The sequence below is a fragment of the Pelodiscus sinensis genome, chromosome 10 (assembly GCF_052426305.1).
Source record: "Pelodiscus sinensis isolate ZL-2025 chromosome 10, ASM5242630v1, whole genome shotgun sequence".
NCBI classification, from domain to species: domain Eukaryota; kingdom Metazoa; phylum Chordata; order Testudines; family Trionychidae; genus Pelodiscus; species Pelodiscus sinensis.
The window spans coordinates 43,460,270-43,465,420 of record NC_143061.1 but is presented as its reverse complement, the minus strand read 5'-3'; the positions used below and the strand labels follow the sequence as shown (position 1 = coordinate 43,465,420).

Here is a 5,151-nt window from a genome sequence, read left to right as displayed (position 1 = left end):
GTGTCAAATATAATTAACTAGCTGGTTCACATCTCTGGCTCAAGGACCCATTCTTCATCAACAAATCAACCAGAGACCCTTTCTGGTACAACTGGGCCTTTTATTGTCTGTTCCAATTTCCCACCACCTTCTATTTACAGAGCTTTGTTCACAGCAAAATCAACTAGCCTCTCCTTCTGGCTGGGGAGCACACTCAGCAACTCTCTGTCTCCTCTTTAACTTCCTGACAGCTGACTCATCCAGCCCTCTGGCTAATGAAGCCCACAGATGTTTTGAATTAGCCCCTCAGATATGGGCTTGCTCAGCTGGCTTCCATTGCCCTTTTCCACCAGGCTGTGGTGGCAGAGCTCTGGCTTAGCCAGCAGTCTGCCCCACTAGATTTAAGTAAGTGTTTATGGTGCAAAATAAAAGCCAGCAGAGAGATTCTCCTTTGTAGCGGTCACTAGAGAAACAAGTTTAGAAACTCAAGTGATTCAGCCAGTGCAAGATTCTCTGGGCTAGGGAGTTCCTGGCTGGCATGGAGCTGCCATGATCCAATCTATAGCAACTGCCCCAGTGGATGGCGTGTGGTCAGCAGAAAAGATCAGCCCTGGCACACCATGATTCTGAGTTGTGTTGAACCAATTTTAGGATTAATAAACCACAAAGAGCCCCATTGTGCATCCAGTACAGTTCACTCACAGTTGACAATCTGTGAAACATGACAGTGAAGGACAATGAACTAAACACTGCTCAGTATTTCCACTTCATCATTACATATTTGAATTTGTAATCTTCCTAATGTTAGAGAGTGTTACACTGGATTCCACTTTGCCTCATGGCATAGCTGTAAAGTGCAGTACCTAATTTTTTTTCTCCTGTTCTCAGGAGCTGGGCTGTCCTCAGGTTCAATATTGGGCTTCACATAAGAATGGACCTTCTTGGTGGTTGGTGGTTAGCCGGCTTTCAGTGCATTTCCTAGGGAGGGTGTTTTTTTGTGACATAGTACCATATTATGTCAAGGAAACCTAGAGAATATACAAAGGCACCATCTTTATAATTTGCATAAGGATAAATAAATAGATATCCTCAATCCTGTTTTCTTCCACACTCTCCCCAGGGAAAGCCCCACTTACACTTGACCTCATTTCATTCTATACAACATCCCCAACAAGCTCGACCTCCCCCTTTCTGACTCCTCCTCCATCACGGTGACAACAATCAGAATGTTTGAAAAGATGACATCACAGACCACATTCTGTTTCTGTGGTACCTGCTTGGAAAAAAAACTGTTCTCCTTTCCCACCTCGGGATCATTTCTCGCTGTATCCAAAGCAATCAGTTGGATTCGATTGGATTGAGACAATGTCGGCGGTGGTTCTCCATTTGAACCTCTGGTCTCCCCTAACACCGGGCAGCAGCAAAGGTACAAACCTTCATCTCCCTCTACACTTTCACCATGGCTGGTCTGTGCCAGCAAGAGAATCATGGGCTGAGGCTGCAGGGCTGTTTTATTGCCATGTAGCTGTCTGGGCTTGATCGGGCACCTAGCACTCTGTATGGTGATAGGGCCTCAGAGCCTTGTCCTGTAGCCCAAACAGGAACATCTGTACTTCAATAACACTGTACCACAGTCTCCTCATCCGAAAAGCCTGCGTCAGTTACCTGAGCTGGCCATGAGTGTCCCATGGGAGTCTAATTGTAGGATAGACATAAATAAGCTCATGGGAACGGCCATTTGGGGTCAGACCAACAGTCTGTGTACTGACAGTGACCAATACCAGATGATTACCTCACTCTCCTCTCACATATCTTCTCCTCTCACACATTTCCAGACAAACTGAGGCTAGGGACACCATTCCTACCTGTCCTGACTAATAGCCATCAATGGACCTAACCTCCATGAATCTATCTAGCTCTTTTTTGAACCCTGTTAAAGTCCTAGCCTTCACCACATACTCGGGCAACTAGTTCCACAGGTTGACTGTGTGCTGTGTGAAGAAAAACTTCCTTTTGTTTCTTTCAAACCTGCTGCCTATTAATTTCATTTAGTTACCCCTAGTTCTTATATTGTGGGAATAAGTAAATAACTTTTCTTTATTTGCTTTTACTACACCAGTCATGATTTTATAGACCTCTATCTTTTCCCCCTTAGTCTCTGCTTTCCGAAGATGAAATTATGAGATACATGATAAACAAAATTTGTTGGAGAATAGTGAACAGAGATTTTGTAAAGGTAAATCATGCCTCACCAATCTACCAGACTTACCTGAGGTATAAATAAAAACATAAGAATGGCCATACTGGGTGAGACCAAAGGTCCACCTAGCCCAGCATCTTAGTTTGGGAAGCTCTTCATAGTTTGCTTTGGTCTCAACTATCTTGAACAGTTTAGTATCATCTGAAATTTTGCCACTTCACAGTTTATCCCTTTCTTGAATAGAATTGGTCCCAGAACAGACCTTTGGGAAACAACACTGGTTATCTCTCTCCATTCTGAAAATTTACCATTTATTCCTACCCTTTGTTTCCTATCTTTTAACCAGTTATCAGTTCATGAAAGTATCATTCCTCTGATCCCATGACAACTTGCTTTACTTGAGAGCCTTTGGTGAGGACTTTGACAAATGTTTTCTGGAAATCTAAGAATACTGTATCCACTGGTGTCCCCTTGCCAACATGTGTGTTTACCCTCTCAAAGAACTCTAGCAGATTAATAAGGCATGATTTCCCTTTACAGAAACCATGTTGACTTCCCCCCAACAAATTATGTTAATCTATGTGTATGATAATTTTATTTTTATGACAGTTTCAAGTAATTTGCGTGGAACAGACATTAGACTTACTGGTCTGTTACTGCCAGGATCACCTTTGCAGCCCTTTTTAAATTTTGGTGTCATGTTAGCTATCTTCCAGTCATTAGGTATGGAAGCCTATTTGAAGGGTAGCTTACAAACCACAGTTAATAGTTCTGGAATTTCCCATTTGAGTTCTTGAGGGAGGAACAGTGGTGGCGGAATAACACAGGGGACTCTGGCTCTATTGTCTGGGGTAATTTTTACTTGCCACACAACACAAGTACTGACACAGAAGTGAAGCTGGTTAATTGCATTATAGCCTGGTGTGACTCAAGAACCGTTAAATGGCAAGATGGTTACGGGAATACCCTGATTCTGACATAAACCTCCTTTATGTTTGTCTCCCCTGCAGGCACAGAGATCGTTTCTGTTCCCAGTCCCTCCTCCTGGACAGCCATACCTGGTGGAGTCCCTGCTCCCTGCCACCTATGCAGAGGCAATGGGGAGGCTCTCAGGATGTGGCATGGGGAGACGTACTGTCACCTGGGCCAGTACAGGTGCTTTGCAGACCTGCCATTGCATAATTGCCATGGAGGTGCACTGAAAGCCTGCCCACCACCAGGCAGCAAGAGGGCCCATTTTTATGTGGAGCCCGATATTGAACCTGAGGACAGCCCAGCTCCCAAGAAGAGGAAGCTCATGGAGTTAGGGGCATGGCTCCCTGGTGGCCTTCCCAGACCACAGAGAACTCCCAAGAGGCGAAGGTGGAGGTGAAAAACACCAATGTCTCTTCCTTGGCTTAGAACAACAGGCTCCGTGTGGCCGTTCCTTACCTCGGTCCCTTCACACCAGCTGCTTTTCCTTGTCCCTCCAGCCTAGAGCCACCTTCCCCACTCCTACCTGCTAGCACTTTCCCACTACTACCTGTATGTGTCTCCTTCCGTGACCTCTGTCCGAACACCAGCCCTCAGCATCCCTTACACTATCCATAACCCGTCACAGAGCCTCCTCTTCTTGCGGAGCTTTCACACAGGCCCTCTCAGGTTCCACTGTACCTCCATGTGCTGGAACAACAGGCCCTCTTTGAGTCTCCCTGCCACACCCACGTCTGCTTCACTGCTGCCAGCCACACACAGCACGGACCGGCTTTTCATCCCTGGACACCATCACTCTCAGGTACTGGATGAGAGGTGTATGCTGCTGCTATAACAAGACACTGAGGCCTGGCTTCATCCCTCGCTGTAAAATCTTTGCCAGGTTGCTTCATGGCCCTGCAAGGAGGAACTCTCTGCAGAGAGCCTGAGAATTCAGCTTCTATTTTCCATATTCATATAAAAGTCAGGGTGCTCAACAGACAGATGGTCCTCTCCTGCCCTTTGCAAGTCATAGCTTGGCACACTGCAACAGAGCCCTGTGGGAAAGCAGGCTGCTATGGAGACCTAGAAGCCAGGTTCAACCTCCAGGCTCTCCGATAACTCTGCCAGAGGGAGAGTTTGCCCACTGTTGGCTCCTGCCTTGTGGCCTGACTCTTTAGGTAGAATTGAATGAATTGCCAAGCTCTTATATGGCCCATATGGTCACGTGCTCTAGCTAATATTTGGGAGAGCCTGGGCTTGGCTGTAATCTTTCCTTTGTTCTTGTTGCAGGGCTTCCTATGGAATGACTGTAGGGAGAACTTCGGTGCTGCTTCTTCAGTGTGGATAACAACGTGCCTAGATATAATCAAGGCTTCATGACCGTCTTAAAACTGTAAACTGTAATCGCAGACAAAAGGAATCACAGACAGGCTGAGCTGCTTCCTTTGCTCTTCAGACTGAAGAGCAACTTTATATGAGGACGTTCATAGACTCATCATTTTCTGTATTCAAATGAAACTTCACTCCATACTAGTTCAATAATGCAAAGATTAAAGCATGTGGTTTTGTAGCTTTTTATTCATTTCTTAAAGAATTTATTGTGATAAAAATAATATAATAAAATCATTTTTCTGTGAATAAAGCGAGATACCATCATTCCCTCACAGGCTCTCTCCAAAAATAGGAGGGAAAATAGGACGGAAAAAAGGCCAAAAGCATTATGCTCCTTTCTATGTCTTCATGGAGTTCAATTAAAAGAGATTATCGTTCTGGTTATTCCTCTTTCACATAAAGCTGAGGAAAACAAATATTGCTAATTGCTGTTTAAATGGGTTTATTAACCATTTTATAAAAATTATGTACTGTACTAGACACACCTATGCCATGAGGCAAACTGATATCCAGTGTAATACACCCTAATATTAGAAAGAATACAAATATGTAATCAGGAAGTGGAAATACTGAGCAGGGTTTAGTTCATTGTCCTTCACTTTCATGTTTCACAGATTGTCAACTGT

The 5,151-nt window shown here is 44.6% G+C and overlaps 1 non-coding gene across 1 annotated transcript; it reads left to right on the top strand.

Annotated features, from left to right (window-relative positions):
* The first annotated feature begins 1,269 nt into the window (after positions 1 to 1,269).
* On the top strand, positions 1,270 to 4,679 carry LOC112544492 (uncharacterized). Its single transcript, XR_003087840.3, has 3 exons — positions 1,270 to 1,405; positions 3,190 to 3,953; positions 4,424 to 4,679. It is a non-coding gene; the product is annotated as an uncharacterized LOC112544492 (transcript).
* Positions 4,680 to 5,151: the final 472 nt, after the last annotated feature.